The sequence below is a fragment of the Polypterus senegalus genome, chromosome 10 (genome assembly GCF_016835505.1).
Source record: "Polypterus senegalus isolate Bchr_013 chromosome 10, ASM1683550v1, whole genome shotgun sequence".
Classification (NCBI taxonomy): Eukaryota; Metazoa; Chordata; class Cladistia; order Polypteriformes; family Polypteridae; genus Polypterus; species Polypterus senegalus.
In genome coordinates, this window is record NC_053163.1 from 21,952,762 (window position 1) to 21,966,707 (window position 13,946).

The following is a 13,946-nucleotide window of genomic DNA, read 5'->3' on the forward strand; positions in this document are numbered from 1 at the left end:
TCTGCGTGCCAAAAGTGTAGTGAATGCAATCACAATTTGTTTGTCTTTCTCCACTTTAAGCCCCTCTGGAAGAACCCCAAACACAGCTGTTAATGGGTATGGGGGGATTGTGAGTCCAAGGCTGTCTGGAAGGTAATTACAACTGTTTGTCCAGAATGATGTTAATTTGGTGCAGGCCCAGAACATGTGACCCAGTGAGGCTGGGACTTGGTTGCAGCGTTCGCAGGTTGGATCATGCCCTGGAAACATTTTGGAGAGTTTTAGTCGAGACAGATGTGCTCGATATATAATTTTGAATTGTACAATTGTATGCTTTGCGCATATGGAGCTTGAGTGAATTCTCTGCATTGCTACTTTCCACTCCTTTTCTGATAACAACATATAGATTTAACCCCCTTTCTAGCCTACTATGCATTACCAATCTTTACTGTGAGGGCCCTCAGGAGTATCTTCTGACTGAGGTAAAGTGTTAGCCCACTTATAATCTGCTAAGGCTAAATCACACCACAAGATTCTGATGCCTATGTAAGGCAGGTCCCTGCACATTACTGTCTAATAAGTAACTGCATTGGTGCACCAAATTCTAATTTTAGCCACTTGATGAAATGGTAAAGGTAGGAAAAAACTTTTCCTGCACAAGCAGATTACATTCATGTTGATTTAAAGGTACACATTAGTGCAAAATGTGTTTTTGCAAAATTAGATTACTTTTATCTACTACCAGTAACAATACACTTGAATTGATCATTACTAGCTTTCCTCCTCTTTCTCTGTACGTTGATCATTCGTTTGCTCAGAGGTCGATGCGCTTGTTCCTTCCTGAGAAGCTCGTCTTTTCTCCAACCTAGCAGCCCGCTTCTTCTCTTCTTTCGTCGGCATCTTTTCACGTTAAAACTGATTAAGTCAGTGTTTGTTTTGCAATTACTTTTTTCTTTAATTTTTCACTGAAGCTGGCACTTAAGTCTTCAATCTGCCCCAAGAATGATTTAAGATATGAAGAGGTAGGGGAAGTGACGGCGAAGGTCGTAGGATGAGAACGGCACCTGTACACATGCGCTGCACTGCCGCCCTGCTGGTTGCTGCCGAGAGTTGATTCTACATTAAAATTAAATAAAAATAAAAAGAGGCATAACCCTGGAGGTCAATCATCACCCCGAAAGCGGATAGTAGACGTTACGTAGTATATCAGGTCAATAAGTCAAATAGTTTGTGAGATACAGGTAATTTAAAATTCTGGACAAACAAATGAACGGCCACAGTAGCGTATTATATATAAAGAGTATTGTTGAAATGACAATATCGTATTGTCAAAAATGTAACAAAAGAAAAACCTTTTTATGGGGCATGCTTACTTTAACTAACTGTTGAAGAAGGAGCACGGTATATCTAATTACGTGGCATGTTCCAAAAATCGAAATAACAAGGTAACAAACTGGTTAGAACTAAAGCCTGCAGCCAGTTACGTGTCTCCGACATTAGTGTTTACCTTCCCTGACCCTTTGGAGTGTAACTTGAAACAGACATTTACAAGTTGAGCATTCTAAGAAGTCTGAAAGCAGTGAGGGAGCAACCATACAGACAAGAGATGCAAAAAAATCTGCAAGAGGCTGTCCCTGATATGAATTTTCAGCAAATAAATGACAGTATTTAAAGAAATTCTCTTTATTTGCATTTTTTTGTGAAAGGTTTTATTTTTAGGAGGTACACATTTTATTCTACAAATTCCAAAGCACTTGAACTTTATCACGAATCTTCTATGTAGTCTTTGTGTAACAGCATAATTACATCAAAATATTAATTGATTGTCCTTACCATTTCCGTTTCACGGTTCCATTAGGTAAGCACACTGGAAAAGACGTAAACACGAGGGGAGATACAGTCATATTCAAGAGGGACTTGGCAACACACCAAAACATCAGTCTTTTCTATTTCTAACCTTCTTGTCCAATTTCAGGTTGTGGTGAAAATCCCATAACACGGACTGCATTGCTTGAAGAAAAGGCAAGACGATCAGCTTTGGACTCTGAAGCATTTTGATATCAGACAGAAAATTTCTCTTTTCGGATAGGTTCTGTCAAAAATAATGTATTCTATATGAATTATTCTAGCGTGTCCAATGTTATTTTGTAAAAGTGGTTTATAGTATGTGTCTTTTCAAGAACACTATGGTAAAAAATCAGTACTGTATTAGTAATAACAATAATTGTCTGATGCACTTATGTAAATGTGGAGGTACAACAAAAACAGTGTACTGTAAACATTTATTTTCATCATTTTCACACTTAAGTGACTAACAAATGTTAAGTACGTACTAAAATGTTACAGGTAGACCTAGGTAGATCTAGATCAGTCTGTCAAAGGTGCTAAATAAAATGTCAATGTTATGGTTTACAGATAAGCAATTTCTTCACTATGCCACACATTTTGCAAAACAAACTCAAAACCAAGTTTGCACTTTAACTCAATATTAACCCAGAGCAATATTCAAACGTAACTACTCTGCAACTTAAAAAAATGGGTGGTGTAAAATAAATCTGTTCATGCTCAAACATAATGACCACACCTGCCCAGAGATAGCATCACTACACTTTCCTCCTGTCCATCTCTGGATTACCATCAACACACTACAGTCTTATTTGGTATAATAACAAGAACAGAATCCTTCCAGCATTTTTCAACACCCAGATTAAATCCAAAGACTATCTCAACATGGTTTGCTTATTATTGTATACAAAATGCATTAGAGTAAGTGATGCAAGGGTGAATAAAAACAGTGTTATGTGTGGGAAAGAGAAATTATACAACAAGAACAACACACTGCTTCTTTTGGCCCTACTTCACCAATTACCCTGTTAATTGCACTTGCAATCGGAAGGTTGCCAGTTCAAATCCCATAAATGCCAAAAGGAAATCTGCTCTGTTGAACCCTTGAGCAAGGCCCTTAACCTGCATATGCTGAGTGCTTTGAGTAGTGAGAAAAGCGCTATATAAATGTAAAGAATTATTATTATTAAATACCAAGTACCACCAGGCATCCTCCTTTTCTCCCTAACCCTAACCCTTTATAACATCCCTTATTTCTATGCTCTGAGTCACTTGTAAAACCATTTTCTGAGGTCGCTTCTCAGTCAAGCACAAGGCACCACCATACCAATAATGTCCAGTGACAAATACGGGTTACTTTAACATACAACTCCTCTTGGGTGTGTCTCCCATATATCAAACTGTCCCAATCATTGCATTATATTGTTAGGAATGTGGTCATGCAGATGAGTTTACAAGGACCAAATTAAAGGAGACACAGTCGCTAAACTGGAAGAACTGCAACCCTGCTGGACAATAGTCTGCCTATTTGCCACCAAAGATGCCACCCCAATTGGATGTTAATAGTCATCACTATTGGTTTGCTAGCAGGAGGAGTTTCTACATGATTTTTTATCCTGAGTCAACCAAGCAGTTGTGTTCCTAATATCTTCCATTAACTCAAATAACGGATATTTGTGTCCCAGTAGTAGAGTTGGAAGTCAGGTACAGCCATGCTATCCCTCCCTTTCTTTGCAGTGTCATCCTTTTAAAAAGTGGCCTTTTTATCTCTCATATAAAAAAAGTTTACAATAGAGTCAACCTTTAAAAAAAGGATTTATTAATAATTTCTGAATACTCTGAAAACAAAATGACAACTTGGGTAAGATATTCATTTTAACAATATTAACTCTACCTGAGAGAGCTGAATGGTTTATCACCTTTGTCACACACGTGCGAGTAGGAGGCAGCTAAAGGGCCTGAGTAAGTGTAATGAAACATTTGACCTTGGGCTGGCGGAGTGCGCCGACTGTCTTTCTCAGTTCCCTACAGACCTTTCCTGGGAAATCCTGCAAGGTTCCGGCGCCTCAGAAGACGTCACTTCCGAAGCCGGCCCCTTTGCTGACGTCACTTCTGGTTCCATCCATTTTGATGACATCAGTTCCTCTCCAGGCCTTTAAAGCCTCCACTTGGGCTACTATAGCCAGTTCTAGTTTGGACTCTGTGAAATGCACTTGAGATTTATGATACAACAAACCCTTTTGCAGCTGGGAAAAACAATATATGGGTGGCTGCCCCAAACCTGTATGATGTCTTTGGCGTATTATTATTACACCTTTTAAGATCAATGCTTTTCCATTAATCTGCAAAAATACAATACAATACAGTTTATTTTTGTATAGCCCAAAACCACCCAGGAAGTGCCGCAATGGGCATTAACAGGCCCTGCCTCTTGATAGCCCCACAGCTTTGACTCTCTAAGAAGACAAGGAAAAACTCCCAAAAAAACCTTGTAGGGAAAATGGAAGAAACCTTGGGAAAGGCAATTCAAAGAGAGACCCCTTTCCAGGTAGGTTGGGCATGCAGTGGGTGTCAAAAGAAGGGGGTCAATACAATGACAAAAACTGATTTTAAAAAGCTCTTTAAAAGACACTCCACCCAAAAGTTATATTTTTTATATGTTACTTACTCCACATAGGAAACATTTTTAATTTCATGTTTCAAGCAGAACAGAGAGAAAAACGGTTATGATGTATTAGACCTCAATAGTGTCCAATGCTGTATAATGGCAAAGGATGTGAAAGGCATCCGCTGAAAAAAGAAAACAGAAACTCTTACGTTACTTGTGTCCCATAATCCACAACTCAGTTATCTAGTCGTATGACAAAATATGTAAATCACATGCCTTTTTGCTAAAATAATTTTAAGTATATTCTTTTAGAATAATTGGAGTACATCACAAACAAGAAACCAAAGCCTAATGGAAATGACTTTCTGAACTGAAGACAGGACTCTTGACCAATGAATGAGCCATTGTACACCATTGGTCACTATTAGATTCTTTTGTATCATAAATGTTTTTCTCTCCATTCTGCATGAAAATATGAGATTAAAACTTTTTTTTTCTGTCATCACTACAAAGTAAAATGGGGTAAACATATTAAAAATATATTATTTTTGGGTGGAGTATTCCTTTAAAATTCCTTGTAACTCTAACCCCAAATACCCGACTTTTTTGAGAAAGTCAGCAGAAGGTGCTCTAATATACAGTAGTATTGCATGCTCATGAATTAGCTGAAACATGCACACTTTTGTCTGAATTAACTTTAAATTAATTTTTAACTTCATCCAATCACAAATATTTGGCCAACCCAAACATGTGCAGTGCTATAAAGCTATATTCCCTTTCTAATGTATACTGTACAGTGTTTTTTTCTGCTTCCAAAGACAGTACGACTTCTGAAAGTTTACTATAAGGATGAGTGTACACCAAGCACTCGTTCTTTGTCAAACTCATGTTTGATGACAGCTGTCTGCTAGTTTAATTGTGTGATATTATTATGGGGAGCAATTTCTCAATTCATTTACGGGAGCTTTTGCCAATACCTTTACATCATTATTCAGTAACAAGATTGGTCTAAAAGATGCACATTCTAGAGGGTCATTATTCAGCTTTGGAAAGACAGTAATTAATCCCTGACAAAAGTAGTATTTATTGTCTATAGCTTCCTCACAAATATCTAACATTAATGGGCTAACTTAACAGAGTTACTCAAAAATATCTACTGGATAGCCATCTGCACCATCAGAAGTAACATGTAATAATGTAATATTTTTTACAATAAAGAATTTTTAATATAAAAGTCTCCTTAATATCATTCTCATTAATGTCATGGCAGACCTGGTATATACAACATATACTGAAATGTAATATGTAAATGTAAAGTGGTTTTGTGTGTTTCTATTGTCATAGTATGTGAATCCCTGTTGTAGTGTAGATTATATTTCTTAAGAATGCAGTTGACGAGATCCAGTTAAGGTTTTAGAGGTTTGGGAACTATTTGTGTCACTATTTTAACAAATGCAATACTAAACACACAGTGCCACCTGAAGATCTGTAAGCACTAAAACTAAATAATGAAATGTTACATTTTATTTTGAAATCCTCATGATCATCAAGGTTCAAAAGTTTAGTCAGTGACCCATATATAACAAGACGCTAAAATCACAACAAAATGCCAGTTACTGAGATAAAATCTATAAGGCCCTCTGTTTTAAAAAGACATGAAATCTACTCAGACCGGTACTCCATTGTGCTTTTTGAGGTCACTTATCACAAAGAGAGAAGCTGAAACTGAAATCTTAGTTGGGCACTCGTTGTAATATGTAGATTTCACCTTTTTTGTCTCTTGCTCTATTTCACACTCCAGTCCAGTTGTTGGTCGTAATGCACCTTTAAGATGTTTTGACAGCCGTCACTAAAGAAGTAGTAGTCAAGTCAGTCAAGTATTACAACTTGTCTTGGCTGTATTAGAAAAGCAATGTACAATGTTGTGGATTACATCAATGTACTATAAAACAAATAGTCTACAAATAAGTAAAATATTGGTATTGATACATTTTTGGACATTCTTTACAATTTTCACACAGACCAACAAGAAAAACATGCAAAGGCTGTCCGAAAGAAATTGAGGATCATATCCAACATCTCCAGATCCATTGACATTCATTTGAATTGACTATTCTTATAGAATCTCAGGCTCACAGTATATACAGGTTTTTATATCTATAATATGATAGCAGTTAAGTGCTGAACCTTATAGCACTTGCATCAATAAACACATATATAGTTTAAAAAAACCTGAAAACAAATGTTTATTTTTAAATGGCAAAGATAACAAAAATTATGCCAATATAAACTTCCTTCAAAATAAGAAATGAGATGTGGCCAATGACAATAAGGATAACAAAACCTTCATTTAACATCATCTCCAAAACATACAGATAGATAACCAGAGTGTCCGTGGTTGTTTGTTAATGCAATTTCTTGGTTTTGTTGACATTAATAATAATAATTATTATTATAATACATTTTATTTATGTAGCACCCTTTCCCATGATCAAAGTACTTAACAGAAAGCACAACAGAGCATATAGGACATTGGATACAAATAATATCTGCATAAAACACTAAATAAAGATAAATATGGGATTCACAAACCATTGAAACAGAATAAGATACAAAAATACAATTACTAAAAGAAAACCCTAAAGAAACAACATCATTTGTTGTAAAAACACAACATATGGACAGAGAGGGTAAACTGAAAGAAGGGACCTGAAAGTCAGGGTAAGTTGAACGCCTTCCTAAGCAAATGTGTTTTAAGTTGTTTATTGAGAGAACTAAGCTGATCTCTTTAATTTTAAGAAGTTGTTCCAATGTCTGGTGCTATATAGCTGAAGGCTCATCATCCGTAATCGCGAGATTGCCAGAATCAGTGGACCTAAGTGGACGGACAGGAGCCCAGTGATGGAGGAGGTTACTGATGTAGTCCGGTGCAAGGCCATTTAAAGCGTTATAGGTTATTAATAGAACTTTATTTTCCATCTTGTAAGACACAGGGAGCCAGTGAAGGTGAAGCAGGATGGGTGTTATGTGCTCACAATTGCAGGTCCGTGTAGGAACTCTTACAGCAGTTCTGAGCCAACTGGAGCCGTGCTAACAGATTAGAAGGGACACTTGTCAGTAGGCAGCAGCTGATGCTGGATGTAATAAAAAGATGGACAAGTTTCTTAGCATTGGAAAAGGAGTGGAATAAGCAAACACAGAATATATTAGAAAGATGGAAGTAAGAAAAGTTTCTTAATGTGATGCATATGGGTAGAAAAAGAAAATTAGGAATCAAAAATGACACCAAGATTCTTAGCAGAAGAACAAGGTCTGATGACATCCTCACCAAAGATGACTGAGAAGGAGCTCATGTTCTTAAGATGAGCTTTAGTGCCAATTGGCATGACTTTGGTTTTGTTGCAGTTTAATTTTAAAAGAGTTATATTCCATCCAGGTTTAAAATTCATTGAGGATAATTGTGAGATGAGAAGGCTCTGATAATCATTTTTAACAATGAAAGAAATCTAATTATCACCTGCATAAAAATCATAACCCAATCGAAAGCTATGAATAATTTAGCCAAGGAGAAGCATGTACAGTAGATACAGAAAAGCAGAGGGCTGAGAACAGAGCCTTGAGGAACTCCTTGTGTGACTGGCACTGAGCTGGAACTGTTGTTGTCAAGACTAGCAGACTCTTGCATATCAATCACATAGGACTTAGACCACTGGAAGCTAGTGCCAGAGATACTTGGAATGCCTCCATCCTGGACAGTAGAGTATCAAATGCTGCACTGAGATCTAACAAAATGAATATGCCGGTTAATCCAGAGTCTGCTTCCATAAGCAAGTCATTAGTTACATGAAGAAGAACAGTTTCACAGCTGTGGTGTGCTCTAAAACCAGACTGAAAGGGTTCCATCAGCATATTACAAGTAAAGAAACTGGCGAGTTAGGAGGCCACAGCACGCTCAAGTACTGTAGTTTGGACAGAAAAGAGAAGTCAAAGAGAGGCCGAAAAATGTTATGATTGTCAGCATCAAAACCAGACTTTTTAATGGTGGGGTTACAGAATATTGTAGGCTAATTATCACCACTGCATTCTACCGTCTCCTCCTTGAACCGTCACCTTATCGTGGTGGAGGGGTTTGCGTGTCCCAATGATCCTAGGAGCTATGTTGTCCGGGGCTTTATGCCCCTGGTAGGGCCACCCAAGGCAAACTGGTCCTGGGTGAGGGATGAGACAAAGAGCGGTTCAATAAACCTCCAATGAAAATAAAACTTGGACAACGTTTTCCCTTGCCCGGACGCGGGTCACCGGGGCCCCTCTGGAGCCAGGCCTGGAGGTGGGGCTCGATGGCGAGCGCCTGGTGGCCGGGCCTGCACCCATGGGGCTCGGCCGGGCACAGCCCGAAGAGGTAACGTGGGTCCTCCTCCCCATGGGCTCACCACCTATGAGAGGGGCCAAGGAGGTTGGGTGCAATGTGAGTTGGGTGGTGGCGAGGCGGGACCTTGGCGGTCTGATCCTCGGCTACAGAAACTGGCTCTTGGGACGTGGAATGTCACCTCTCTGAAGGGAAGGAGCCCGAACTAGTGCGCGAGGTGAGAGGTTCCGCTAGATATAGTCGGACTCACCTGACGCACAGCTTGGACTCTGGAACCAATCTCCTTGAGAGGGGCTGGACTCTCTACCACTCTGGAGTTGCCCCCGGTGAGAGGCGCCGAGCAGGTGTGGGCATACTTATTGCCCCCACTGGAGCCTGTGCATTGGGGTTTACCCCGTGGACGAGAGGGTGGCCTCCCTCCGCCGGGTGGGGAAGGGTCCTGACTGTTGTTTGTGCGTATGCCAACAGCAGTTTGGAGTATCCACCCTTTTGGAGTCTCTGGAGGGTTGCTAGAGGGCATACCTTCTGGGGATTCCCTCGTTTTGCTGGGAGACTTCAATGCTCACGTGGGCAATGACAGTGAGACCTGGAAGGGCGTGATTGGGAGGAATGGCCCCCCGATCTGAACCCGAGCGGTGTTTTGTTATTGGACTTCTGTGCTCATCACGGATTGTCCATAACGAACACCATGTTCAAGCATAAGGGTGTTCATATGTGCACTTGGCACCAGGACACCCTAGGCCTCAGGTCGATGATCGACTTTGTGGTCGTGTCGCCGGACTTGCGCCATATGTCTTGGACACTCGGGTGAAGAGAGGGGCGGAGCTGTCAACTGATCACCACCTGGTGGTGAGTTGGCCGATGGTGGGGAAGATGCGGTCAGACCTGGTAGGCCCAAAGCGTGTTGTGAGGGTCTGCTGGGAACGGCTGGCAGAGTCCCCTGTCAGAAGTAGCTTCAACTCCCACCTCCGGCAGAACTTCAACCCGCCCCGAGGGAGGTGGGGACATTGAGTCGAATGGGCCATGTTCCGTGCCTCTATTGTTGAGGCGGCTGACCGGAGCTGTGGCCGCAAGGTGGTCGGTGCCTGTCGTGGCGGCAATCCCGAACCCGTTGGTGGACACCGCGTGAGGGATGCCGTCAAGCTGAAGAAGGAGTCCTATAGGACTTTTTGTCCTGTGGGTCTCTGGAGGCAGCTGATAGGTACCGGCAGGCCAAGCGAACGCTGGCGGTTGTTGCTGAGGCAAAACTCGGGCATGGGAGGAGTTTGGAGGCCATGGAGAGCGACTTTGGACGGCTTCGAGGAGATTCTGGTCCACCGTCCGGCGTCTCAGGAGGGGGAAGCAGTGCAGTGTCAACACCGTATATAGTGGGGATGGTGCCTGCTGACCTCGACTTCGGGACGTTATGGGTCGGTGGGAGGAGTACTTGAAGACCTCCTCAATCCCACTAACATGCCTTCCAATGAGGAAGCAGAGCCTGGGGACTCTGAGGTGGGCTCTCCCATCTCTGGGACTGAAGTCACCGAGGTGGTCAAAAAACTCCTTGGTGGCAGGGCCCGGGGTGGATGAGATACCGAGTTCCTTAAGGCTCTGGATGTTGTAGGACTGTCTTGGTTGACACGTCTCTGCAACATCGCATGGACATCGGGACAGTGCCTCTGGATTGGCAGACCGGGGTGGTGGTCCCCTCTTTAAAAGGGGACGGAGGGTGTGTTCCAACTATAGAGGGATCACACTCCTCAGCCTCCCTGGAAAAGTCTATTCGGGGTTCTGGAGAGGAGGGTCCGTCGGATAGTGAACCTCGGATTCAGGAGGAACAGTGTGGTTTTAGTCCTGGTCGGAACAGTGGACCAGCTCTTCACCCTTAGCAGAGTCCTGGAGGGTGCATGGGAGTTTGCCCGACCGGTCTACATGTGTTTTGTGGACTTGGAAAAGGCATTCGACCGTGTCCCTCGGGAATCCTGTGGGGGTGCTCGGGAGTATGGGGTACCGGACCCCCTGATAAGAGCTGTTCGGTCTCTGTACAACCGGTGTCAGAGCTTGGTCCGCATTGCCGGCAGTAAGTCGAGCCCGTTTCCAGTGAGAGTTGGACTCCGCCAGGGCTGCCCTTTGTCACCGATTCTGTTCATAACTTTTATGGACAGAATTTCTAGGCGCAGCCAGGGTGTTGAAGGGGTCCGGTTTGGTGGACTCAGGATTGGGTCACTGCTTTTGCAGATGATGTTGTCCTGTTTGCTTCATCAGGCCGTGATCTTCAGCTCTCTGGATCGGTTCGCAGCTGAGTGTGAAGCGGCTGGGATGAGAATCAGCACCTCCAAATCCGAGAGCATGGTCCTCAGCCGGAAAAGGGTGGAGTGCCCTCTCAGGGCTGGGGGAGAGATCCTGCCCCAAGTGGAGGAGTTCAAGTATCTCGGGTCTTGTTCACGAGTGAGGGAAGAATGGAGCGTGAGATCGACAGGCGGATCGGTGCGCATCCGCAGTGATGCGGGCTCTGCATCGGTCCGTCGTGGTGAAAAAGGAGCTGAGCCGTAAAGCAAAGCTCTCAATTTACCAGTCGATCTACCTTCCTACCCTCACCTATGGTCATGAGCTATGGGTAGTGACCGAAAGAACGAGATCGCGAATACAAGCGGCTGAAATGAGTTTCCTCCGCAGGGTGTCTGGGCTTTCCCTTAAAGATAGGGTGAGAAGCTCAGTCATCCGGGAGGGGCTCAGAGTAGAGCCGCTGCTCCTCCGCATCGAGAGGAGTCAGATGAGGTGGCTCGGGCCTCCTGGACGCCTCCCTGGTGAGGTGTTCTGGGCACGTCCAACCGGGAGGAGGCCCCGGGGAAGACCCAGGACACGCTGGAGGGACTATGTCTCCGGCTGGCCTGGGAACGCCTTTGGGATTCTCCCGGAAGAGCTGGAAGAAGTGGCGGGGAGAGGGAAGTCTGGGCCTCTCTGCTTAAGCTGCTGCCCCGCGACCCGACCTCGGATAAGCGGAAGAGAATGGATGGATGGATGGATGGATGGATGGCATTCTACCGTATTATAGCCCCATATTATAACTCAACCTTACAATTTAAGCTGCATAGTAAAGGTAATAGTGAGAAGATCACCAGGAGAAAAATCTTCTCTCAAAAAAGAACATTAATTGTATTATAGTTAAAAAAATATTAATTATATAATCTTATTGGAAGACCTGTCTTTAGTTAATCAAAAAAAAAAAAATTTGGCCTTTATAACTAAAGCAACATACTTTTCTAAAACACACCCAAAGTTGCCATTCCCAACACAATCATCACTCTATGGAGTGTCATACTTCAAAGCTGCAATTTTGCCAATGCACAAAACTCACCATTACTGAAGTATCTGTAAATGTATGAATCTGTTTGTTTAATGACCTTTAATAATAGTGATATCAAAACACCAGTAACGGCGCACTGCACGATAGGATGCAGCGAATACACTTGACTTGATCATTCCTACTTTTCATCCTCTTTCTCTGTACGTTTATCATTCGTTTGCTCAGAGGTTGATGCACTTGCTGCTTCCTGAGCAGCTCTTCTTTTCTCCACCCTAACGGCCCACTTCTTTTCTTCTTTCGTTGGCATCTTTTCGTGTTAAAACTGATTAAGTCAGTGTTTGTGTTGCAATTACTTAGTACGTTTTCTTTAATTTTTCACTTAAGCTGGCATTTAAGTCTTCAATCTGCTTCAAGAATGATTTAAGATATGAAGAGGTAAAGGAAGTGACGGCGAAGGTGGTAGGGATGAGAACGGCACCTGTACGCATGCACCACACGGCCACCCTGCTGCCCGCTGCCGAGAGTTGATTCTACAATAAAATAAAAAGAGGAATAACATTGGAGATCAATCATCACCCCAGAAGTGGATAGTAGACGTCACGTAGTATATGTGTACCAGACTTCAGGTCAAACGGTTTGCGAGCTCCAGGTGATTTAAAATCCTGGACAGACAAGCAGACATCCACGGCAGCGGATTATATAAGATGATTCTGGAGCAGAATATCAGATCTTGTGTCCATGAGGCAGGATTGAAAATGGATCATCTAACTTACAATGAGCCTAAACATTTCAGCAAAATTACCAAAGAATGTGGCAACAGGAAGAAATGTTACGTTATGGAATTAACATGTCATGATAGTCAACTAAGAAGCTAAAACAGATTTGATGCCATACAAAAAATACTCCTGAGATTTCGAGTTTTATAATATATAAAGGATAAACATTTCTGTATGTTCATGTGAAGAAATGGTTAATAAACACAGGAATTGTTTTGGAAGTGTCAGGATTACCAGAGGTAATAAAATAACCAGCCGTTTTCTTCAGTTTTGGGTCATGGTAGACCATTGACCAGGCAGAATAATATTGCAGGGCACACTCATACACCCGAAAATACAGGTTTGTAGTCACCAATGCATCCATTAACTATGTGTCTAAGAAGAAAACAGAAATACCAAGAGAAGAATCTGCAAACGCTGAGAGCTCACGCAACCTGGACATAACAGCAAAAAGGTTCAAAATGTCAGCCCACTCTACTCCTACACCTCAGTGACTTGCACACTGAAAAAACGTTCACAATTTTTTGTGCAAACGTTTAACTAAGCTTCTGTTAAGTAATCGTTTTGCATTTAACCAATAATAAAAAAAAAAATTTGTACGATTTACCATCACAAATACTTGTTGGACAAAAGAGTGTTTGCTTATCTAAAATATAAATATGCCTACCTATTCAAAGACTATTACAAATAATGACACTGCAAAAAAAAACAATTTTTTAAACCCGGGGCTTAACTCTCATGCATCAAACGTCACACCCTTCCGCCATGCGCACCAAGAAAAAGGCGCGCTTAAGCAGTCAATCCAGCGTCACATCACTACACTCGCCGGTGATTTCCCTCGTCTAACAACATCCTCCTCGAAACCGTGTAGCTCTCTTCGCTGATTGGTTGAGAGTTAAAATTTGACCAATCGACTTGAGGGTCTGCACTAGCCATTGTCCAGTGGGACTCGGCCTAGTTACGAGAAATCCATATGCATTGTGGGAAATTGTAGTTTTATACTGTACTAGGGTTTTACTGTGTTAAACGGGAGTTTTGAGGAGAAGAAACGACAACTCCCGTCGTTCCTAGCGGTCACGCGGAGAG